Source organism: Molossus molossus, unplaced genomic scaffold, assembly GCF_014108415.1.
Source record: "Molossus molossus isolate mMolMol1 unplaced genomic scaffold, mMolMol1.p scaffold_m16_p_8, whole genome shotgun sequence".
Taxonomy (NCBI): domain Eukaryota; kingdom Metazoa; phylum Chordata; class Mammalia; order Chiroptera; family Molossidae; genus Molossus; species Molossus molossus.
Window position 1 is genome coordinate 1,370,263 of NW_023425402.1, and position 26,206 is coordinate 1,396,468.

The window sequence follows — 26,206 nt, forward strand, 5'->3', positions numbered from 1 at the left end:
GCTGATTTGTAGGGTTACCTGTGTAGAAAATTTTTATTATTTTATCACCTGCAAGTAACGGTTTTGACTCTATTCTATGATCCTATTGTTCTTACTGCTTTTTCTCCACTGTGTGTGGGCAAGACCTCGGTCTGTGCCAAACAGTCTGGCAGAAGCACATCAGTCTGTTCTCATGTAAACTTGAGTTCACTGTGGTCTCTTGGTTAAGTATGATGATTGTAGTGGATTTTTTGGTAGAAAGCCTTTATCAAGTTGAAGACTGCTTTTCAATTCCTAATTTTCTTAGTTTTTCAAATAATACCTTTATCATATACTCTTTTCTTATCTCAAGATAGTCATGGTGATCTTTTCTGTTTGTCCATGGATGTGGTCACTCCTGTTGGATATTCTGATGTTAAACCGTCATTGCCTGAGATAAACCAGACGGTAACGCTGTGTCGTTTATTAATAATCTGCTGTTGGAGCGCGGCATGGTTTTATTCAGCTCTAACTTACCTGGGACCTTCCTTGCTGGGCTGCCGCCATCCACCTTAGTGCTTCTCAAACGCCATTGTTGACAAGTCATCTAGAGTCTGGATGAAATGCAGAGGCAGACCCTGAAGGCCTGGGAGGAGCCCGAGGTCTTGCTTTTCTAAACAGCTCTCAGGTGAAGCCAGTGCCCCGGCTGGGGCGCACCTGAGGAGGCTCCGTGGCGGAACTCCCACCTCTTAGCTCCTCCAGGACACCCGCGAACCCCAAACTCCGAAGAAAGCTTTGGGTGGCTGGGTCCTGATACCTGTACCAGCCTACAAGTCACAGCCAGTGTGTGGGGGGGTGACCCTTGATAAGATGTCTGCTTCAGGGCCAACCACTGTGGCACAGCCCCTGGCACAGCTCACACCCGCCCCTTGGTTGGTAAGGGCTCAAGCTCAGCCCCACCAGTGGCAAGTCACCTGCCACCTCTGCACCAAGTTATATTAGCTTTCGTTTCTAGACCAGTAGGTGCTGTTCATACTGGAGACTTCTGGGTATCATTACTTAAAAATCTTGAACATTAAAGCATAGGTTGCCCAATCAAAATAGGATACATGTAATTTTTTAAAACTGACCCCAGGATATGCAACTTGTGATTAAAGAAATGCCATCGACCTTTGCTGTTCTCTTTCTGTTGTATACTTACTGCTGAACTACCTGAACAAGCATGTCAGATTTCTATTTTAATCTTACTGTGTGTACAAATTCTCAACCTAGACAAGTTTAGAGTATTCAAATGAACACCATTCATTAAGTACAATGTTATTTTGTTAAACAAGCTGTCTGGAACTTGAAGATTTTGTTTGGTTTGTTTTGCACAAGCTATGACCTGTTTAGAATACCAAAGTATTTTCTGAGAATACAAAAGTCAAATTCAGCAAAAATCAAACAATACTGGAGCAGAAAAAAGTGTTTATCTGTTTGAATATATGGAGAGAAAGTGGAAGCAGACTTAGAAGTCTGGAAGGAAGGAGTGTGTCTCACGCAATCACGGCGTCCCCCCGACCCGTCCATGTGAATATGAGAAACGTGGCAAAAAGGACCGAACACCGGAGAAGCAGCCTGGCAAAATGATTCAAGAACCACAAATCATGAGGATACACCTGCCCTAGAAAACTCAGCAAATTGTTAATTGGCTAATAAAAGGGGCAGGAGGATGAAAGTCAAACTGTATGTTGGACTAACAGTCATAATTGAATTCTTAATGTTTAATTAGTCTCATGTGAAAAAGAGATAAAAAACCTGTTCTACAGGGTTGTTGTGATGTTTAAATGGATTGATACATGTAATATAGTTCTGGAACCCAGTTCCAACGTGGGGCCGGGGCATGTTGTTTCCCCACCACTGATAATTCTTTGGACACCAGCTGGGCGTCCTACAATTCAGCTCGGTTCTGACACTGTCTACCTGGAGATCGCCGCAGAGGCCACAGGTTAAGGACCCAGCCCTCGACGGCTGCCCTTCTCTCCAGAGGCCGATAGGGTCCAGGTCGCCACCTGCGCTTCTGACTGACTGGCTACAGCCTTCTCCCTGAGGTAGACTAATTACCTGCAGCGGCTCCCAGAACTCAAGAAACCCGTTTACTCACTAGATTACTGATTTATTAGCGAGGATATTAAAGGATACAAATCAATAGCAGGTGAAGAGATCCATAGGGTGAGGGCTTGAACACAAGAGCTCTGTCTTCATGGAGTTTGGGGCCGGACTCTGTGGTAGGTGGGAGTTTTCTAGTCCAACCTGGAAGTGAAGAATTCCCCCTTTGGGTTTCATGGAGGCTTCCTTACACAGGTGCAGTTGTTTGATTAACTCATTGGCCACTGGCAATCGATGCAACCTTTAGCCCCTCTTCCTTCCCTGGAAGTCAGGGCGTGGGACTAGGAGGTCCACTGGATATTCATGGTTGGTTTTCCCGGCAACCAGCCCCCAACCTGTGTGCTTCCCAGAAGGGACCTCACTAACCAGACACCCATCTCACCTTTTGGCACTGATGCATTTTCAGGAGCTGAGGACTAGAGACCAAATATAACGAAAGATCCTCCCACCACTCTTACCTCTCAGGCAATTCCAAGGATTTGGGGACCTGCGAGCCAGAAACTGTGGGTGCCAACCAAATACATGAGAAATATATATGCAGTCATCTGAGTGGCCTAATGTAGATTGCTGGTCAATCACAATATTGGATTGGCACAGTGCTGGGCACTTAGTGAATGTTGATGTTGCTGTCTGCCGTGGTGTTGAGTGGGGTGCTCGGCCTCTTCCCCCTCTGGTCCAAGCTGCAGCACTGCCATGGCCTCAGGCTCAGGCTCCTGCTCAGCCTTGCATATAGACATGCTAATCATGAGAGGAATTCCTCTTGTGACCTGAGTTTTACAAAAATAGAAGTCTGTACTCGGAGAACACGGATCTGAGAAACCGCTGGGGTGTCCGTCCTCTCCGCTGGCGTCTTCTCCATCAGGAAAACTTTCTTTACTCCAAACTCTGAAGTTTCCGGTTTGGGCCTTTTGAAGCGTCTGGCACGCAGACTTTGGACCAGTAACAATGTAATGGAATTGGGAGAAATTCCCTGAAACCTGTATAATTTTACTAACAAATGTCACCCCAATGCATTCAATTAATTTTTAAAAATTAGAATGAGGGCCTGGCAGCAGGCTCCATAACTGAGGTCTCAGACAACCAGTCTGCAGAGTCAGAGTTAAACTGGAACAGGCCCTGACCGAGCAGCTCAGCTGGTTAGAGCATCACCCTGATTGCAGGTTCCATCTCTGGTTAGGGCGCCTACAGAAATCAATCAATCAATGCATAAATAAGTGGAACAGCAAATTGATCTCTCTCTCTCTCTTTCTTTTCCTATCTCTAAAAGTCAATAAATAATAAAAAGTTTTTAAAGAAACTGGGTCCTGGCCAGTATGGCTCAGCGGTTCAGCATTGACCCATGCACCAAGAGGTTGCTGGTTCAATTCCTGGTCAGGGCACATGCCCAGGTTGTGGGTCAAATCCCCAGTGGGGGCATGCAGGAGGCAGCCAATCAATGTTCTCTCTCATTGATGTTTCTCTCTCTCTCTCTTCCCCTCCCTTCCTCTCTCTCTCTCAAATCAATAAAGAAAAATTTTTTTAAAAGAAACTGGTATAAATCTTATATATGCATCAACAGAACCCATTTAGAAGTGGGGAAATCCTCACTTATCCATTCTTTCTCTCATGTATTTCTCATTTCTCAAGAAGTCTGTGGTTGCCCTGGCTGGTTGGGCTCAGCGGTTAGAGCGTCAGCCTGAGGACCAGAGTCACAGGTCCAATTTTAGCCAAGGGCACATACCTCAGCTGAGGTTCATCCCCAGCCCCAGTTGAGGTCATGCGGGAGGCATCAGTTGATGTGTCTTTCTCACATTGATGTCTCTCTCTCTCTCTCTCTTTCTCTATCTCTCTTCCCTGCACTATCTGAAAAAAAAATGGAAAAATATCCTTGGGTGAGGATTTTTAAAAAAAAGAAGTCTGTGGTCAAAGTTGAAAACTTAGGGTAAGTCCTGTGGATAAAAAGGGGGACACATACCAAACCTGGCACACTCAGGGGAGGCCTCTCTGGGGTACTTACAAACTCAGACACCAAAAGTAACTACATAAAATGGTCTGACATTAAAACTAGGCTGGTATCTTCCTTGACAGGGGTCAAACTTTACCTTAACTGAGCCTGTGTATTGTCTTTAAAAAAAATTAAGTCTCAGCCAAAGGTATGTTTCCTAATTGGGTTTATAATGACAGAAAGGGAGAGGGAAAGAGAGAGAAACATCAATATGAGAAAGAAACGTGTATCAGTTGCCTCTCCAATGTGCCCCAGAGGGGAATCGAACCCTCGACCCTTTGGTACACAGGCGGCGTTCCCACCGAGCTGCACTGGCCAGGGCTGGCCGTTGTCTTTGTGCATCTACAGTACCTACCGCACTGCACCAGAGCAGACAGTACAGGACCCTCATTGTTATTATTACTGTGGTCCTTGCCGACTGTTAACTGTTCTGTGCTCACCCAGGTATAAGATGCGTGTGTCTATTCCTTTCATTTTTAATCCAAACCCAGAGGTTTCCCTGCTTTGTTTTCTCCCTAATCCGTCACCAGTGGATTTCATGTCACCCCCTTAAACCTCTTACTTCGATTGTAATAGATAAAATAAGGTGAAAAACTGCCATTTTCCAGAGCATTTTCTCAATTTCTTGAGATTTTTGCTTCCCAGCAATTGTCATCAGTTTGGCTCAAATAAACTCATAAAAATTCTTACAGGTTTGAGCCTTTCTGACACTGACAGTCCAGCCCTCTCAGCCAAAGACCCGAGGCCCCGGAGCGGACACCAGAAGCACCGTGGGAAGCAGAGCCTCGGCCTCTGCTCACGGCCAGCTGTCCAGTATCTCGAGGCAGGGGGTCCCCTGAACTCAGAGAAGAGCAGCTTCATTGCTTGGGAAGCAGAGTAACAAATATTTTTAAAATGTATTTTAAAAAATTAAACTAGCCCTGGCCGGTTTGGCTCAGCGGTTAGAGCGTCGGCCTGCGGTCCTGAGAGACCCGGGTTCGGTTCCCGCTAAGGGCATGTGCCTCGGTTGCAGTTTGTCCCCGGCCCTGGTTGGTGGTGCGGGTGGCAGCCACTCGATGTGTTCCTTTCGCATCGACGTTTCTCTGTCTCTCTTTGTTCCTCTCTCTCCCTCCCACTCTACCTGAACAAAAAAAAATGGAAAAATGTCCTCGGGTGAGGATAAAAAAAAAAAAAAATTTAAACTAATAAAACTGCTGTGTAGATTCACTTTAACTTATGACTAGAAGCTCTAACCAATGAATATTCTCTTTGTAAATTCTTTCCCTCTCCCCCCTTAGAAAGAACACACAAGAGCTAATACCCTGGCGGCGGCAGCACAGCCTCTGCCGGCGCCCCCCCCCCCCCCCCGGGCAGCCTGTGCCCAGGAGTCCGGAGGCTGCGCCCGGAGAACCAGCGTCGGTGACAGTGGATGTAAACAATCAAGACGCCCAGCCCTGGGAGTGTGGAGGCCTCCTATTCTGACCTTTCTCAGCCAGACTTTGACCTTAGGAAAACCGTCCCCTGTGCCCAGGGCCCAGGAGCATCCAGGACCCCTTCTCACTGCGAGACCTTGGGGCCGACTCCTGCCTTCCCGGTGCTGTCCGTCTAAGGACGTGCAGGGCGCGCTGCTCCTGTCGAGTGTCACTTCCTCAGAGGACTGGGGGCCAATTTCATATGCTTTTTTCCAGATCTCCTGGGAAGCAGTGGCCTCATATCTTTGTGCTCCAATAAGTGAGACCTGGGGCGAGGGGGCGGATCTCTCTTTTTCTAAGAAGGTCGAGTTATCAGTGCTCTGTGTTCCTCAAAAGCATCAGTCTCTCATGCTAGAGCAGGCATTGCGATTTGTTGTGGTTTCGAACTGTTTGTCTTGAATCAAATATATGGTTGATGATCCTGAGTCACCCAAAAAGCAACCAATCCATGTGTCTCTCTCACACTGATGTTTCTCTCTCTCCCTCCCTCCCTCTCTGTCACTCTACCTCAAAATCTTTGGAAAATATCCTTGAGAGAGGATTAACAACAACAACAATGTTCAAACCTGTAGGGATTGTTATGAGTTTATTTGAGCCAAAGTGACACTATTGCTGGGAAACATATCTCAGCAGATGGAGAAACCGCCCCAGAGATAGCAGTTTTGTGCCTATTTTATACATTACAACCAAAGGAGGGGACTTAGGGGGTGACATGAAACCCACTGGTGACGGATCAGGAAGGTGGGAGAAAGCAGAGCGGGTAACCCTCTGGGGCTGGATGGAAAGTACCATGAAAGACACACATCTTTTACTCAGGATAATTAACAGTTAACAATTGTCCTGCCCTGGTGATTCCCTGAGGTCCTGTGCCACCCAAATTGCAGGCCCACCCAAGCTGTTTCCAGTGGCTTTACCAGAGGAATGGCCTGTCTTGGCTCCTGTTTCAGATTTTCCTAAATTCTCTCAAAAAAGCAGCATCTGACTTCAGTGAGCCCTGTACCTCTCGTTAAGTGGCCCCAGGCCTGGCACTAGAAGCAGCCAGCCTTGGTTCACAACTTGGCTTTTCCTGGGCTCCTCCAAGCACAAGAAGCAGCCATAGGTAGATCACCCTGTAGCTTATGCCTGGTGGCCCTGGGTAGAACACAGGCAGTGGCTGACCTTGCCCCAGAGCCAGCACACCCAGTGGACAGCTTCACATCACATTGAAACACCACCACCCAACCACCTCCACGGGTGACACACTCAATGAGTGAACTCAGTGAGTACCAGGGCCCTGCTGAAGTAAGTCTTGCTCTGCGTAGTGAGCCTTGCACAGCTGATCCTCCAAGGTAGTCAGAGGTCAGTGCGCACAGCCAGTCCATGCAACTAATCAGCCTGAGTAAATCCCTCCCATTGATGTGCCAACAGCAATAAAGACTCAATTATAGCCCTGGCCAGTTTCCCTAAGTGGTTAGAGCATCAGTTGTGGAACAAAAAGTCGCAGGTTCGATTCCAAAGGGACCGACTTCAGTTGCAGTTTGGTCCCCAGCCCTGGTCGGGGTCATGAGGGAGGCAACCATTCAATGTGTCTCTCTCACATCGGTTTTTTCTCACTCTCTGTCCCTCCCACTCTGTCTGAAGATAAATGGAAAAGAAAATATCCTCAGGTGAGGATTAAAAAAAAAAAAGAAAGACTCAATTACAAAGAAGGGTGTACATTCCACATAAGGGGTGCACCTTAAGGGCCCAGCTGGGGTGATCAGGGAGGCTGTGCCACTGGACCCCACAGGACACTTACTACAATAGACCACCTTACCAAGCCTAGGAGATGTAGGAGCGCTACCTAATATGTACAAACAGCCAAATGAGTTCATATACACCACCAAACCAGTGTATATGAATTCTCATTTAGGAGGCAGCCAAAATGAGAAGACAAAGAAACATGACCCAAATGAAAGAACAGAACAAAACTCCAGAAAAATAATTAAACAAAATGGGGATAAGCAATCAATCAGATGCAGAGTTTAAAACACTGCTTATAAGGATGCTCTATGAACTAAGTGAGGGCTTCAAGAGCATAAAAAAAAAAGGACCAGTCAGAAATAAAGAATGCATGAACTGAAATAAAGAATAATATACAGGAAAGCAATAGCAGAGTAGGTAAAGCCAAGAAGCAAACCATTGACTTGAAATAAAGGAAGCAAAATACACTCAATCAGAATGGTAAAAAGAAAAAAGAATCCAAAAAATGAAGATAGTGTAAGGAGCCTCTGGGACAAGTTCAAGCATGCCAACATTTGCATCATGGGGGTGCCAGAGGAGAAGAGAGAGAAAAAAATTGGAAATTTATTTGAAAAAATAATGACAGAAAACTTCCCTAACTTAATCAAGGAAACACACTCAAGTCCAGGAAGCACAAAGAGTTCCAAACAAGATGAACCCAAAGAGGTCCACACCAACACATCATCATCAAAACACAAAAGGTTAAAGACAAAAAGAGAATCATAAAAGCAGCAAGAGAAAAGCAGTTAGCTACCTACAAGGGAGTTCCCATAAGACTGTCAGCTGATTTCTCAAAAGAAACTTTGCAGGCCAGAGGGGAGTGGCAAGAAATATTCAAAGTAATGAAAAGCAATGACCTACAACCAAGATTACTCTATCCTGCAAAGCTATCATTTAGAATCAATGGACATATCAAGAGTTTTCCAGACAAGAAAAAGCTAAAGGAGTTCATCACCAGCAAACAAGTTTATATGAAACATTGAAGGGTCTTCTTGAAGAAGAAGATAAAAAATATGAATAATAAAATGGCAATAAATACGTATCTATCAACAATTGCTACAACCAAAATGAACAAGCAGAACAGAATAGACTCATAGATACAGAGAACTTTTTGTTGCTTGCCAGATGGGAGGGGGCTGGGAGGACAGGTGAAAAAAATGAAGGGATTAAGAGGTACAAATTGGTCTGTAGGGCTGGGGTTTGGTGGATGAACAAAATGTAACCTTGAGGTATGCATTCTCGTGGCCTGGCCAGCCAAGGACCAAAGTGTGCACGAGAAGGGCTGGAACACCACCCTGAATGTATAGCATGCGTGAGAATAGATAAGGACGCACGTTGGGTTTGGAAAGCCGCCCTGAGAGCACCAACGGGCTTATCGTCCAAGTGTGAATGTATTTGTTATGTACCTCTGCTAAAAACAGCCAGAGACAGCTGAAACAGAAAAGTATGCTGGGCTTACCTGTAAGGTCAGCAGAGACTCAATCTCAAGGACTTAATTACCTAAAACACCACGAAACCTAAGGAACCACTTTGCAGATAAATTGGGCTGCATCCAGAGATCTGGAGCATTTGCTCCCTTGCCATGCTCCCCCCCACTCCAAGCTGTGTCTGCTTGTAGTTCATTGTGTTGAGAGGACCCCGGGCAGGCTGAGAGAGTCGGCCTTGGTTGTTAGACTGACAGACCTCAAAGGGAAGGGGAAAGAGGGGGCAGGAAGAGATAAACCAAAGAACTTATATGTGTATAAGCATAACCAATGGACACAGACAATAGTGTGGGGGAAGGCAGGAGGAGGTGGGAGTGGGGAGGAGGGGATTAATAGGGGGAAAAGGAGGGACAGCTGTAATACATTCAACAATAAATATAAGTTTAAAAAAATCTACTGAGGCTGAAAATGGTCCAGTGAGAGAGTGTAGAGGAAAAGCCTTGTAAATTGAGTCAGACAAGTATTTTGTGCTATAATAAAAATCAGAAATCAGTTAAAATAAATAAATAAAAGATTAAATAATTAAAATGAAAGAAAGAAACATGAACATCTGGGTCAAAGAACAAAGCAGAACTTGCAGACATGGAAACGTGGGAATGAAATGCGGTCTCACAGGCTCGGTCACACAGTCAATGCAGACAAGCTTGAGGACCCCGGAGGACGTGGACCAGCGATGCAGCAGGGGTTTAAGGAGAAAATGTAGGGGATGTAGAGAATGGAATGTAAAGCGCCCAAATTTGACTTATATAAATTCTAGGAGGAAAAGAGAAAACTGGGAGAAGCAATATTTTAAGAGACACGCTGTTAATTTTCCAGACTAGAAAAGGGGTACCATGCATAGATTCAAAAAAAACAAGTCCCGAACAGCATAAGTAATGACAAATCTATCCCCAGACACAGAAACTGAATAAAACAAAGAGAGACATCTGAAAAGCAGGGAGGAGAGACATCACCTCCTATGGAGCAGACTTCTCACAGCTACGATAGAGTCCACCAAAGGTTCCTTCAAACTTCTGAAACAACTACTGTCAAACTACATTTCACTCTCAGCTAAACCACAGCACCAGAGTGAGGGTGAAGTGAGAAAGTGAGACCACCAACCTGTGCTAAGAGCTCAGGCAGAGGCAGTGAAGCCCAGAGGGAGGAGGAGGCAGAAGCAGCAATAAGCAAAGAAACTGGTAACCAGGGAAGCAAATAGTATTAATGCTACAGAAAACAATAATAGTGACCAATTGGAGGCATATTAAAACAAGGTGTACACAAGACTGTTAACAAGTAAAACATCAAAATCTAAAGAAAAAAGCGTAAATCTTTCAGATGATAATATGGGAGAATATTTCAGTGACCATGGGCAAGGACGGATTAAGAAAAAGAGCACTCACCACAAAGGAATGGGTTGCTACATTCTCCAGTATTCAAGCTGAGAAGGTCTCATTGTCAAGACACCAAAGAGTGAAAAGAGAAGTCACCAACTGGGGAAAGATACTGGCAATAGCTTTAACTCTTAAAAGAGCAGAATCCAGAGCATACAGAAAACTACAGATCCACATGTAAAAGACTGCCTGAGAGAAAAATGAACAAGAATGCGCAGGCAGGCACAAGAGAGGAAACCCAAAGTCACCCTATATAAACATGGCCAAGCCCTCCACAGCAGCCAGAGAAATGCAGGTTTATAATCACAGTGAGATTCTGTCCCCGTCACCCAGACGGCTGCCGTTCACACGTCCTACTTCAGCAAAGGAGACGTGCAAGGAGAGTTCACACCCCACCGCTGGGATGGGCACTGGGACAACCACTTTCAAAAACAGTTTAGCACTCCCTGGTCAGCTGAGAACGCACCACCCTGAAACCCACAGGATCACACCCAGGTGCACCCTGAAGAAACTGCTCATGTACCTGGGATGAGAGACACTCCCAGCAGCATTGCTGCGACAGCAAAACACGGGGAACAGAGCAACTCAGAGCCAGAGCTGCGAGTACGACCACTCAGGTGAAGAGCCGTCCACGCCACAGCACTCCCCAGTCTGTACTGTTTGGGAAGACAGAGGGACACTAAACTTTATTTTTTGTTAATTAAAGTATGCATGTAAAATTCTATGGGTAAATAGAAAGAGAATAGGTAACCTCCAAACTATGAGAAAAAAAAACAATGGAATAAAGAAACCTTAATCACCCTGGCCAGTTTGACTCAGTGGTTGGAGTGTCAGCCCGTGGACCAGAGGGTCTCAGGTTCGATTCCTGGTCAGGGGCATGTACCTGGGTTGCAAATTCAATCCCCCGTCCTAGTCAGGGTTGTGTGAGAGGCAAACAATCAATTTGTCTCTTTCATATGGATGCTTTTCTCTATCTCTCTCTCCCCCTCCCTCCCTTCTACTTTATCAAAAATCAATGAAAAGTATCCTCGGGTGAGGGTTAACAAAAAAATTAATTTAAAATATTTTAAAACTCGTCTATATTGGTGAATGTATTACAAATGTCCCTTCTTTTTTCCCCATTGACCCCCTCCTCCCAAATCCCACGCCCCTCCAGCCTTCCCCACACTATTCTCGGTGTCCATTGGTTATGCATATATGCATAGAAGTTCTTTGTTTTATCTTATCCCGCCCTCCCTCCCCCCTTCCTTTTGAGGTTCACCAGTCTAACAAACAATTTCTACTTCTTAATTCTTTCATCTTTCTTTTTTTTTTTATCCTCAACCGAGGACATTTTTCCATTTTTTGTACAGATAGAGTGGGAGGGAGAGAGAGGAAGGGAGAGAGAGAGAGAAACATCGACGTGAAGGGACACATCGAGTGGCTGCCATCTGCACAACCAACCAGGGCCAGGGACAAACTGCAACCGAAGTACGCGCCCCTAGCAGGAACCGAACCCGGGTCCCTCCGGACCGCAGACTGACGCTCTAACCGCTGAGCCAAACTGGCCAGGGCTTAATTCTTTCATCTTTTTCACCCATCCCCACAGCCCCTGCCCATCTGGCAAGCAACAAAATGTTCTCAGTATCTATGAGTCTGTTTCTGTTCTGCTTGCTCATTTTGTTTGTAGATTCAATTGTTGATAGATATATATTAATTGCCATTTTATTGTTCATATTTTTGTTCTTCACCTTCAAGAAGACCCTTCAATGTTTCATATAATACTGGGTTGGTGGCAATGAACTCCTTTAGCTTTTTCTTGTCTGGGAAAAATCTTGATATGTCCATCGATTCTAAATGATAGCTTTGCAGGATAGAGTAATCTTGGTTGTTAAGTCATTGCTTTACATCACCTTGAATATCTCTTGCCACTCCTTTCTGGTCTGCAAAGTTTCTTTTGAGAAATCAGCTGACAGTCTTATGGGAACTCCTTTGTAGGTAACTAACTGCTTTTCTCTTGCTACTTTTAAGATTCTCTCTTTGTATTTAACCTTTGGCATTTTGATGATGATGCGTCCTGGTGTGGTCCTCTTTGGGTTCATCTTGTTTGGAACTCTCTGTGCTTCCTGAACTTGTATGTCTGTTTCCTTCACCAAGTTAGGGAAGTTTCCTGTCATTATTGTTTCAAATAGGTTACCAATTTCTTGCTCTCTCTCTTCTCCTCTGGCACCCCCATGATGCGAATGTTGGCATGCTTAAAGTTGTCCCAGAGGCTTCTTACACTATCCTCAGTTTTTTGGATTCTTTTTTCTTTTTGCTGTTCTGATGGGGTGTTTTTTACTTCCTCATATTCCACATCAATGGTTTGCTTCTTGGCTTTACCTACTCTACTATTGATTCCTTGTAAATTATTCTTTATTTCAGTTAGTGCATCCTTCATTTCTGACTGGTCCTTTTTTATGTTGTTGATATTCTCACTAAGTTCCTCGGAGGTCTCCTTAAGTTCCTTGAAGTTCTCACTAAGTTCCTTGAGCAACCTAATAAACAGTGTTTTGAACTCTGCATCTGATTGATTGCTTATCTCCATTTTGTTTAATTCTTTTCCTGGAGTTTTGTTCTTTTCTTTTATTTGGGCCATGTTTCTTTGTCCCCTCATTTTTGCTGCTTTTCTGTGATTGTTTTTATGTATTAGGTAGAGTTGCTATGTCTCCTAGGCTTTGTAGGGTGGCCTATTATTGTAGATGTTCTGTAAGATCCAGTGGCACAGCCTCCCTGATCACCCCAGCTGGGCCCCCGAGGTGCATCCCCTAATGTGAACTGTACACCGTTCTGTTGTAATTGAGTCTTGATTGCTGTTGGTACGTCAATGGGAGGAATTTACTCAGGCTGTTCAGCTGTGGCCACTGCCCACTGGCCTCTGACTACCTTGGAGGATCAGCTACGCAGGGCCCACCACACAGAGCAAGACTTACTTCAGCAGGGCTCTGGTACCCACTGAGTTCACTCCTTGAGTATTTCATTTGTGGAGGTGGTTGGGTGCTGGTGCTTGGACATGATTTGGAGCTGTCCACTGGGTATGCTGGCTCTGGGGCAAGGTCAGCCACTGCTTGTGTTCTACCTGGGGCCACCAGGCATAAGCTACAGAGTCATGTGCAGATGGCTGCTGCTTGTGCTGGGCTTGGAGGTGCCCAGGCAAAGCCAAGCTGTGAACCAAAGCTGGCTGCTCCTAGTGCCAGGCCTGGGGCCAGTTAAGCAGAGGTATGGGGCTCGCTGAGACCAGATGCCATTTGTTTGAGAGATTTTAGGAACCTCGGAAGCAGGATCCAAGACAGGCCAATCCTATGGTAAAGCCTTTGGAAACAGCTTGGGTGGGCCCGAAAGTTGGGTGGGGCGGGGCCTCAGAGAATCACCAGGGTAGTGGAAACAGTGTGAGCCAGGTTCCTGGAGTCCTAGATATGGTGGCTGTCTGCCGCCCCAGGGAAGGGCTCACCAAAGGAACATCAGCCTCCGCCAGCACATCTGATCCAGGAGAAAGCTGCCTCTCCAGCCCTTGTCCTGAGGCCAAACAGCTCAGTTGTTCCCTGTGTGTCTCTGGCGCCCCTCGAGCTGCCTCCCCTCCAAGCTTAGAGGGAGTGAGTCCGATAAGTCCGTGTGCGGGCCCTTTAAGAGGAGCTGCCTGGGGCTCCAGCCGCCTCAGCCTCCCTGAGCCTCAGTTCCTGCTGGTTTTCCAGCCAGAAGTGATGGGGATTCTCTTCCTGGCACTTGAACCCTGAGTGGGGCGCCTGGTGTGGGATGGGGACCCCTCACTCCTCAAGGAGGACCTTCCCAGCCGAGGTGTCCTCCTGATTTTATCCACCACACGTGGGTGTGGGACCAGCCAGTCCGCCTCCACCCCTCCTACCAGTCTGGATATGGCTGCTGCTTTAATTCCGTAGTTGTAGGACTTCCATTCAGCTTGACTTCAGATGGTTCCGAATGATGGTTGTTCTGTAGTTTAGTTGTAATTTTGATGTGGTTGTGGGAGAAGGTGATACCGTATTTACCTACCCGCCATCCTGACTGGAGTCTCCTTTTTTAAGTAAAAAAAAAATTTTTTTAAAGAAAGCTTAACCCAACAAAGGAAAAAAGCATAGAAAAATAACGAGAAATAGAAATGACAAAATGCTATAAATTTATTGATCTATCAATAATTAAAATAAATATAAACAGAATAACTCTAAATACAGGCTTCTGGACTGAAGAAGAAGCTGGCTATACTGGCTGCAAAAGCACCAAGGAAACAGTTGCAGTGGAGGAGTAAACAGGACAGGACAGGCAGGGGTGGCAAAGGGGAAGGCCATGTAACTGCATCAGTATCACAGAAGATGCGCTTTATCAAGCTGAAGAGGAAGGGACACAGCATTCTGGTAAGAGCAACAATGTTGGAAACTGTAATGATTCATTGTCAGAGTCACCCTGATAAACCAAGAATCAGTAGCAGATGTCTCTCTGTTATTGATACTTAAAGACAAAAAAAACCTGGCCCGTGTGGCTCAGTGGACTGAGTGTGGACCCACTCAGAAGTCCTGTCAGGGCGCATGCCCAGGTGCAGCCTCAATCCCCAGTAGGGGGCGTGCAGGAGGCAGCCAATCAATGTTTCTCACATAGATGTTTCTCTCATACATCAATGTTTCTCTCTCTAAAAAAAAAAAAAAAATCAATAAAAAATATTTAAAGACAAAAAGGATATTGTATATTTGAACTACAAAATAAGATTCCTCTAATAAAGACATAGCATATTTGAGTGACAAAATAAAATTCATCTAATGGGCATGCACAAAACCCTGAACTTAGTGAAAATGCAGTCTTTCTGAGCACTCATGGAACAATGACCAAGACCTAGGTGCCAAAGCAATATCACCATCAAGGCAAAACACTACATGTCCCCTATTTTGTTTGTTTAAATTTGTCTTCCAATTTCTTCTTCCATGTGTACATTTTCAAGCTTCTCAGCCTGACTCTTCTCCTGCTGTTAACACACTACATTCCTGCGTTTAGTCTTTGGGATGGATGCTGGCTCTCTGAGCTGCAACTGCCGGCAGGAGGACTATCAGAGAGACACACGGACACAGGGCGTGCTGCTCTCTCCTGCTTGTCCCGATAAGGTGTCCTGCCAAGGGCATCCATGAGAATATCAGTCCTGGGCATAGTTTTGTGGCAACTCAACTATAACCACCCTGCTCATTTTTTTGTCATCATAAAACTGTTCTTGCAAATGTTATTTGTAACAAAAGATTCTTTCAAAATTCTTAAATTGTAGAGACTATGACCATGCTCTGTAGAACCCAATAAAACGTATGCTTTAAGCTGTCTGCTTTGTTAAACAATTTTCTTGCTTGATAAAAGTTGCTCTGGTAATAATATTTAAATAAACATGTTTTCGAAAAATGTAAATGTTTGCACAATTTATTTACTAATCAGAAGTCCACTGAAAGCCCCATCTCCCCCCACGCACAACGGCACAAAGTCATAATCACTAAAACAAAGATAATTTTCAAAGCCTATATATTTACAAAACTTTAAAAACACACTTCTACATTTTTCACAAACCAAATCTGAAATCATAATTGAATTTTTTTAATATGAAAACCAAAAGACAGTAAAAACATCAAAAGTGTTTGGATGTAGCTAAAGCAGTTGTATTAGTTAGTGATTGCAATATAATAACAAATCATCCTCACATTTAGCAATTTATAACAACAAAGGTGTCTTGTCTCAGTTTCTGTGGGTCAGGAATCTGGGAGCAGCTTAGCCGGGGGCTCTGGCTCAGGGTCTCTCCCCAGGCTGCAGTGAAGATACAGCTGGAGCGGCACTGCCTGAGGCCGGGCCGGGCCATCGGCTCCTAGTTCACACACGTCCCCTCCTCTGTGCCCACTTGTTCAGTGACTGCCCAAGTCCTGCCCATAACAAGGGCAGAGGAATGAAGCTCTACCTCTCGAGGGGCAGAACGTCAAAGAATGTTGTGATCATAACTTTCAGTCTACCACAGTATTACATAAAAATTCAGTCTCAGGTGCACATACTAGAGAAAAACATAGTGAAATTAAACTAATGTCTAACTCACTGAGTCAAACTAAATGTCTAACTTAATAAGTTGAAAAAAATAGAGCAAGCCTAAAGAAAGGGATAAAAGAACAAAAATGAAATAGAAATGAAAGAAATAAAATGTTCAGTACCGCTGAAAACTTGTTCTTTGAAAACACTGCTAAAATCACGTGGCCAGTGGGGCTCAATGGATGGAACATCATCCGATGGACTGAGAGGTCCTGGTTTGATTCCCAGTCAGGGCACATGCCCAGGTTGTGGGCTCGATCCCCAGTGGGGGACATGCCCCATGTTTCTCTCTCATCAATGTTCACCCCTAGAATGTAAAACTGGTTTAATATTTAAAAAATCATCAGTTTTTCATTAATAGATTAAAGGGGGAGAATATGCTCACTTCTACAGAAATAGAAAAGCACAGGATGTAATTCAATATGTCGCTCCTAATGAAAATGCTTAATAAACTGGGGATCACATTTTCTTATCTTATAGTGCATATACTGCAAAACCACCCACCAAACATTGAATTTAACATACTTCATAATTCTACCTGAAAAATGGAAGCATTACTTTAATATCAGGAACAAGACAGAGATGCTATCATCCCTTCTATTCAACTCAGCGCTGGAGGTCCTGGGTAATTAAAGAAAGAAAAAGAAGGAGTATAAATATTGAGATGAAAGAAACACACCTGTCACAGCTTCTGTCATCATTTCATCCTTCAATCTGCTTTTCTTCAAAACTGCTCATGATCCCTCCAGGAAGATTCTCACGGGACCTCTGGTCTCTCCACTTTGTCTAAGTCCCTGAGCTCAGCTCTACTGGGCACCGGCCCATCTGCACGAGCCAAGCCCTCGCGCCCAAATATCTGTCTGCTCCATTTTGTGTATCTTTCTTAACCCATCCCCGGCTTGACTTCTCGTTTATGTGCTCAATACTCCCATACTTAACACAAGCAAAAGAGAAGTCTTGAGTTCTACCTCCTCTGCTTCCAAACATCCTCCCCAATCATCCTTACTTTTCATTTTCATCTCCTTGACTGAACCCAAATCCAGGAGTTATCAGGAATTTGTTTCCATCTAACCAGCAAGTGCTATTGACTCGATCCTCCAAGCCCATTACAGATGTCTATCTCCTCTCCTGTTCTCACCTGAATGACCCAAAGCCTCTGCAGACCCTGCTTCCTTTCACGTCTGCAAGCATTTCTCTAAACAGATCTTTGAAAAAAGTAATCATATTTATCTGTCCACTGTGTTTCTTTTCTAATGTACCATATAGATTATGTCTGCTATGCTTATTGTGCCTACCCTCCTAGAAAGTAAGCTCCTTGAGGGGGAACTAAAACCGAACCAAAACAACCCAGTGATGCATCTCACAGGACAAGAACAGGGCCTGGCACATAACAGGGGCTCGTGCTTGCTGATTGGATCATTACTCCTCGGCTTGTGACGCTTCGGTGGCACTTAGAAAGCACCAAACTCAGCACGCTCCACAAGGCCAACAGGCCTCCGCTCCGCCCGCCGGCCGCTCGCCCTGCTCCCATAAGTCCCCTAGGGGCACAGTCTTTCTGTACCCACCTCGTCCTGACTTGTGACTTTGCCATTCACTCTGGCTGGTGTGATCTCAGACCTTCCTTCTCATTTGGATTTCAGCCTTGAAGAGACACCCTTTCTGACCATCCATGATAAAGTACACTATCCACCACAATCCTATTTTAGTTCTTTGCATATGCAATAAATTACTATTTTATTTTTTTTATTTTAAGTCATTGCCTCTCACTATCCACCAGAATATAAACCTCATGAGCACAGAAACTGTTTACCTTGCCACTGTCGTAACCTAGACGTTTTGACACATCACAGGTACGCAGTAAAGGAGTTCAGGAGAGACAAGGGCTGGTGATAATAGGCTTGAGAGAGCACAGAAAATGAAGGAGAGAAAAGTCATCAAGAAATAATTCAGGCCCTGGCCAACCTGACTCAGTTGGTTGGAGCATCACCCTACACTCCAAAAGGCCAAGGGTTTGATTCCTGGTCAGGGCACATACCCAGGTTGAGGGTTTGATCCCCAATCAGGATGTGTGTGGGAGGCAGCCAGTTGATGTTTCTCTCTCACATCAAAGTTTCTCTCTCTCCCTCCCTCTCCTTTCCTAAGAATAAATCAAAATTATATATATATAAGAAATAATTGAAATAATTCAGTAGTTTCCCAGAACTGAGGTTATAAATTTCTAGAATAACAGGGCCCATTGGGCTAATCAGCACAATGGGAAGAGAGGGGTAACATCTGAAGGCATATCAAGAAATTAAGAGCACACAGTAGGACCCCTACATGGCCACGTACGGAGGACTCCGGCTCGCACAGCCGCAGTGCAGTGGGGGCAGGAAGGCAACAGAACAATGCCTTTGAAATTCTGAAGGAAAATTGTTTCCACCAAGACTCCGGACTCAGGGCATCTATCAAGTAAGTGTGAAGGTAGGAGAGACATTTGCAGATAGTTCAAAAATTCAACTTCCACACACCACTTCTCAGGGACCTATTGATGTTCCACCAAAATGAAGTCAGGAAGAGGGAGGTTTCAAGGTGGCGGCAGAGTAGGTGGACCTTCCTTGCACCTCTTCTCAGAACCAAACTAAAAATAAAACTAAACTGAGGAACCGTCACCCTGAATTTCCAACTGCAGACTGGCTGAAGAGATGTGTAAACAGGGGCGGTCAGAAACCACTGGAGCTGACAGATGGGCGGGTCTGCAGAGGGGCGGGCCCAGCTGCACAGGCTGCAGGGCAGGCAGCAGAGGGAAGTCTCGGCTGGAGGGGCTGTTCCTGAGGAGTGAGGTCAGAACCCCAGCTGGACTCCCTGGTCCGGAGAGCTGAGCCCGGAAGAGCGGCCCACATGTCATCCAGCCATGCACGGTGGCAGGGCTTCTATCTGCCGTGAGGAGCTGGACACTGCCAAAGACAAAACCACTTAAAAAAAAAAACAAAATAAGCCCTGGCCGGGTGGGCTCAGCGGTTAGAGCGTCGGCCTGCGGTCCAGAGAGTCCCGGGTTCGGTTCCCGCTAAGGGCTCATATCTGGGTTGCAGTTTGTCCCCTGCCCTGGTTGGTCGTGTGGGTGGCAGCCACTCGATGTTTCTCTCTCTCTCTCTTCCTCTCTCTCCTTCCCACTCTGTCTGAACAAAAAAGTGGAAAAATGTCCTCGGGTGAGGATAAAAAACAAAAAAATAACAGAGTACCAGATTTTCACTTGTAGCCACTCACCCTGGGCATTGCTTTGGTGGGGGTGGGTGCAGACTGGGAGGGGAGGGGGGTGGAAGGCGTGGGGGGACCTGCACTCAGTCGCCACCCCAGACCACAGCAGCCCTTTCCTGAGGCACACGCACCTCCTCGCAGCCGCAGCCTGCTGGCCCCACCTGCATCTCAGACCCTGCTGAGGAGGCGGCAGCAGAGGCCACGCCTACAGGATCGGGCGGTCTCAGGGGACAGTAGTGACTGGCTTTATGGTGGGGTCATTCCCCACAATGTCCCAGAAACCTGACTGGCACTTCCCCCTCACAGGAGAGCTGATAGAAACCCCCAGCTTACCGCAGACCCCACAGAGACTGCATACTAGAGGCTCTGCCCTGCCAAGTCAGGAAAAGAGCTCCGGACAGATTTAGACCTGGGGCTCTGGGATGGGGGCCACACCCATCTTCCCTGGAGTCTGAAAGGCACCTCCCCCTCACAGGAAACCCAGACATCTCATCCTCCGGATTCCACCAAAGCCCTTTCAGAAGCAGCCTTTCCAGTGACTAAGTCTGGCCGCTGGCCAGCAGGCGGCTGTGGGCGGAGGCCGTGGCGAGGTGTCCTGGGACGTTTGCAGACAAGCTGGCCCTGGAGTGCACCTTGCCCCTCCCAGGTGCTGCCAAGCCAGCAGAAGCAGCCACAAACTGCAAATGGCTTGAAGCGTGAACAGGCTGCCAAGAGCCCAATGCAGACAGCTTCCGACAGTGGCTAGCACCAAAGTACCTGCAGCGGCCAGAAACAGCACACAGGACAGTCGGCCTCAGTCAACACGAGAGCAGGGGCCAAAGGGAGCTCCCAGAGGGCACTAACCTCTGCCAAGATGAGTTCCACTTTGTTTTTTTTCCTTTCATTATTTTCTTTTTCTTTTTTATTGCTTTGTTATTCTTTTTTCTTTCATATCTCTTATTTTTCTCTTTCATTTTCTTACTTTTTCTTTCTCCTTTCTGTTTCTCCTTTTAATTTTTTCTTTTCTATTCATTTTTCCTTTTTATATTTTTTTCTCACCATTTTCCATTTCCTGTTCTTTATTCTTATTTTTTCTTCTCTCCTTTCCTATCCTTTTTCTTCCCCTTTTTTTTTTCTTCTCAGATTTCTTAAATTATTCGTTGTTCTCTTTTCTAATTCTATAATCTTTTGTGGTATTATTATTATTGAATTAATTTTTGTTACAGATGTTTCTCCTTTTCCCGCCAGACACCCTCTTCCCCCTCCCCCCAACCCCCTTCGCTGAGGTCTGTCAGTCTGAACCATACTCCTTTCTATGTCTCTGGGTCTGTTTTGTTCATCAGCTTTTTTTGTTCATTATATTCCACAAATAAGTGAGATCACGTGGTATTTGCCTTTCTCTGATTGGCTTATTTCACTTAGCATAATACTCTCCAGGTCCCTCCATGTGGTTGTCTTTGCTGTTGTTGGGGTCTTTTGTATGTTTCTGTTTTGTTTTGCTCTGTTCTGTCGGCACCTGTATAACAGCACAGCATGGTCAGGGTTGAGGACAGCAACAATCAATAACCCAAACAAGGAACATTCCTAGAGCTCAGAAGATGAAAGAGACCACACCACTGGGTCCCACAGGACACATAAGACCACACCACAAAGACTGACAGGCACAGCAGTCCTATATAATACATAGAAACAAACACAAGGTGACAGCTAAACTGGGGGAGACAAAGAAACAATCCCCAGATTAAAGAAAAGGAGGAAGCTCCAGAAAAAGAGCTAAATAAAATGGAGGTAAACAATTTGTCATACACTTCAGAGTAATGGTTATAAGGATGCTCAAGGTACTTAGAACTACAAAAAACTTTTTTTTTTAAAGATACAGTTTTATTTATTTATTTATTTATTTATTTATTTATCTATTTATTTCTTTATTGATTTTAGAGAGAAAGGAAGTGAGAGGGAGAGAGAGAAACATCGATGAGAGAGAACATTGATTGGCCGCCTCCTGCATGCCCCCCACTGGGGATCAGGCCCACAACCTGGGTATGTGCCCTGACTGGGAATCAAACCAGTGACCTCTTCGTGCATGGGTCGACGCTCAACCACTGAGCCACACTGGCCAGGCAGAACTACCAAAAACTTAATGGTAACTACAAGGAACTTAGTGGGAACTACATCAGCATGAAAGATGACAAAAATTATGAATAAGAACCAGTTGGAAATAAAGAACATCATGTCTGACGTCAAGAATACACTGGAAGAATTAAAAATAGGCTGAATGGCCCTGGCCAGTTTGGCTTAGCAGTTAGAGCATCGGCCTGCGGTCCAGAGAGAGCCGGGTTCGGTTCCTGCTAAGGGCACGTACTTCGGTTGCAGTTTGTCCCCGGCCCTGGTTGATCATGTGGGTAGCAGCCACTCGATGTGTCCCTTTCACGTAGATGTTTCTCTCTCTCTCCCTCCCACTCTGTCTGAACAAAAAATGGAAAAATGTCCTCAGGTGAGGATAAAAAAAAAAAAAAAAAAGTAGGCTGCATGAAACAGGATCAAATCAGTGATTTGGAAGACAAGGTAGAAAAAAAACACCCAACCAGAGCAACAAGAAGAAAAAAAAATTTTTTTAATGAGGAGTTTTCCCTGGCCAGTTTGGCTCAGTGGTTGGAGCATCGGCCTGTGGACTAAAGGGTCATGGATTCGATTCTTGGTCAAGGGCATGTACCTGGGTTGCAGGCTCAATTCCCAGCCCTGGTCAGGGTCATGCAGGAGGCAACTAATCAATGTGTCTCGCTCACATGGATGTTTCTCTCTCTCTTCCCCTCCCTCCCTTCCGCTCTGTTTAAAATCAATGAAAAAATATCCTCAGGTGATTATTAACAAAAAATAAAATAAAATAAAAAATGAGGACAGTTTAAGTGAACTTTGAGACACTATGAAATATAACAATATCCCCAACCTAGGGCACCAGAAAGAGATAGAAAAGGTGCTTGAAGAAAGAGTGACATAAAACTTCTCAAATCTGGTGAAGAAAAAAGTCACCTAAGTCCAGGAAGCACAGAAAGTCCCAAAGAGACCCACACTAAGACACGTCATAATTTAAAAGGCTAAGATTAATCACAAAGAGAGAATCTTAAAGGCAGCAAGAGAGAAACAGTGAGTTACCCGCAAGGGAGCTCCCATAAGCAGGCAGCTGATCTCTCAACAGAAGCACTTCAGGCTGGAAGAGATTGACATGAAATATTCAAAGTGATGAAAAGCAAGAACCTGCAACCAAGACTGCTCTAGCCAGCAAAGCTATCATTTAAAATGAAAGGCAAAACAAAGAGCTTTCCAGACAAAAGAAGGCTAAAAGAGTTCAGTATCACCAAACCAGCATTGGGAGAGATGCTAGAGGGGCTGCTTTAAGAAGAAGAAAAGGTCCTAGCCAATTTGGCTCAGCAGTTAGAGAGTCGGCCCATGGACCGAAGAGTCATGGGTTTGATTCCAGTCAAGGGCATGTACCTGGGTTGCTGTTCAGTCCCCGACCCAATAAAGGTTGTGCGGGAGGCAACCAATAAAAGTGTCTCTCACACATCCATGTTTCTCTCTCTCTCTCCCTCCCTCCCTCTATCTCATTCTATCTTAAAATCAATGTAAAAATATCCTCAGGTGAGGATTTTTTAAAAAAGAAGAAAAAATAGAGAGAGGAACATGGGTATAAAGATAGAATGGCAATAAATAAGTACCTTTCAATAATAACCTTAAATGTAAATGGATTAAATGCTCCAATCAAAAGACATAGGACAGCTGAATGGGTGAGACAACATGACCCATATACATGCTCTTTACAAGAGACCCACCTCAGAACAAAAGACAGAGACAGACTAAAAGTGAAGAGATGGAAAAAAAATATTCTATGCAAATGGAAACAAACAAAAAACTGAGGCAGCAATTCCCATATATGACAAAATAGGCATCAAAACAAAGGCCATAACAAGAGACAAAGAAGGTCACTAGATAATAATAAAAGGATCGATCCAACAAGAGGATATAATCCTTGTAAACACATATGCACCCAATATAGGAGCACCTAAATATATAAAGAAAAAAACTCTTAGTGGACTTTAGAGAGAGATCAGCGGCCATACAGTCATAGCTCCCCATTGTCATCATTGGATAGATCTTCCACACAAAACTTCAGCAAGGAAGCAGTGACCTTAAAAGACACACTGGATCAGATGGACTCACTTGATATTTACAGAACATTTCATCCCAAAGCAGCAGAATATACATTCTTCCCAAATGTACATGGAACGATCTCAAAGAGAGATCACATGCTAGGACACAAAATAAGTTTTAAGAAATTCAAGACTGAAATCATGTCAAGCATCTTCTCGGATCACAGTGGCATAAAACTAGAAATCAACTAAAATAAAAAACAAAAACACAAACACCTGGAGGCTAAATAGCAAGTGATTAAATAATGAATGGGTTACCAATGAGATCAAGGAAGAAATAAAAAATTACCTGGAAATAAATAAAAATGAACACACAACAATCCCAAATCTATGGGACACAGCCAAAGCAGCTCTGAGAGAGAAGTTCACAGCATTATAAGTCTACTCAAGAAATAAGAAAAATTTCTAATAAACTATCTTATCCTATGACTTAAAGAACTAGAAAGAGAACAATAAGAAATGCCCAGAGAGCCCTGGCTGGTTTTGCTCAGTGGTTAGAGCGTCAGCCTGTGGTCCACAGAGACCCAGGTTCAGTTCCCACTAAGGGCATGTACCTTGGCTGCAGTTTGTCTCCAGCCCTGGTTGGGTCATGCGGGTGGCAGCCACTTGATGTGTCCCTTTCACGTCAATGTTTCTCTCTCTCTCTTCCTCTCTCTCCCTCCCGCTCTATCTGAATAAAAATGGACCAATTCCAAGAAATACACGATCTTCCAAAACTCAATCAGGAAGAATCACAAAAGCTGAATAGACTGATAACAACTAATGAAATTGAAGCAGTAATCAATAAGCTCCCAGGAAACAAAAGTCCTGAACCGGATGGCTTCATAGGCACATTTTACCAAACAGTCAAAAAACAACTAGCACATGTCCTTCTCAAATTATTCCAAAAAATTCAAGAGGAGGGAAGACTTCCAAATTCCTTTTACAAGGCCAGCATTGTCCTAATTCCAAAACCAGAAAAGACACTACAAAGAAAGAAAATTATAGGCCAGTACCCCTGATGAAGATAGATGCTAAAATCCTCAGCAAAATATTAGCAAATTAGATCCAGCAATACATTAAAAAGATCATACACCATGACCAAGTGGGATTTATTCTGGGGATACAAGTCTGGTACTGATCCATAGATCAATAAATGTGATGTATCAATTAAACAAAATGAAAGATAAAATTCACATTATCATATCAAGAGATGCAAAAAAAAAAGTGTTCGATAACACCTAGCACCCATTTATGATAAAAATTTTCAGCAAGGTGGAAATAGAGGGATCATACCACAACATAATAAAGGCCATATATGAAAAACCTACAGCCAATATCACACCCAATAGGCAAAAATTTAAAGCATTTCCTTTAAGAACAGGAACAACACAGGGATGTCCACTTTCACCACACTTATTCAACACAGTACTGTAAGTCTTAGCCACAGTAATCAAACAAGAAGAAATAAAACGCATCCAAATTGAAAAGGAGGAAGTACAACTGTCATTTTCGTAGGTAACATGATACTGTACATAACAAACCCTAAGACTCTACCAAAAAAACTACTACATCTAATAAATGAATTTGGCAAAGTAGCAGGATACAAAATTAATATCCAGAAATTGGTGGCACCAATAACAAATCGTCAGAATGAGAAAACAATCCCATTTACTACTGCAACAGAAAATAAGGTACCTAGGAATAAGTTTAACCAACGAGTTAGAAGACCTGTACTCAGAAAACTATAGGACATTGAAGAAAGAAACAAAGGAAGATATAAAAAAGTAGAAGCATATACAGTGTTCATGGATTGGGAGGATTAATATAATTAAAATGTCCATACTATTCAAAGCAATCTACAGATTTAATGCAATTCCTATTAAATTACCAATCATGTATTTTACAGATCTAGAATAAATATTACAAAAATTTACATGGAACCAAAAATGACCCCAAATAACCTCAGCAAACTTGAGAAAGAAGAACAAAGTTGGAGGGATCACAATTCCAGATATCAGGTCATACTACAAAGCCACTGTAATCAAAACAGCCTGGTCCTGGCACAAGAACGGGCAGACAGATCAATGAAACAGAACAGAGAGCCCAGAAAGCAATCTATACCTTTATGGTCAATTAATATTTGAAAAAGGAGGCAAGAGTGTACACTAGAGTAAAGGCAGTCTCTTCAATAAACGGTTTTGAGAAAACTAGACAGGTACATGCAAAAAAAATGCAACTAGACCACCAACTTACACCATACACAAGAAAAAGTCAAACTTAAATGTAAGTCACAAACCCAAAAAATACTAGAAGAAAACAGAGACAGTAAAATCTCAGACACCTCTCATAGCAATATTTTTGCAAATATGCCTCCAAGGGAAAGGGAAACTCAGGAAAAGATAAACGAATGGGACTACATCAAACTAAAAAGCTTCTGCGCAGCCAAAGAAACCATCAACAAAAGAAAGAGGGAACCCACTGTATGGGAGAACATATTCGCCAATGATTCATCTGATAAGAGGTTAATCTCCAAAATATATTAAAAATACATATACAATTCAACACCAAG

At 44.2% G+C, this 26,206-nt stretch overlaps 1 long non-coding RNA gene across 1 annotated transcript; it reads right to left on the reverse strand.

Annotated features, from left to right (window-relative positions):
• Window positions 1-14,815: 14,815 nt before the first annotated feature.
• LOC118620874 lies at window positions 14,816-18,915 on the reverse strand. The gene is made up of 3 exons (XR_004957557.1): window positions 18,742-18,915; window positions 16,354-16,852; window positions 14,816-15,287 (listed from the first exon to the last, which is right to left on the reverse strand). It is a non-coding gene; the product is annotated as an uncharacterized LOC118620874 (long non-coding RNA).
• Window positions 18,916-26,206: the final 7,291 nt, after the last annotated feature.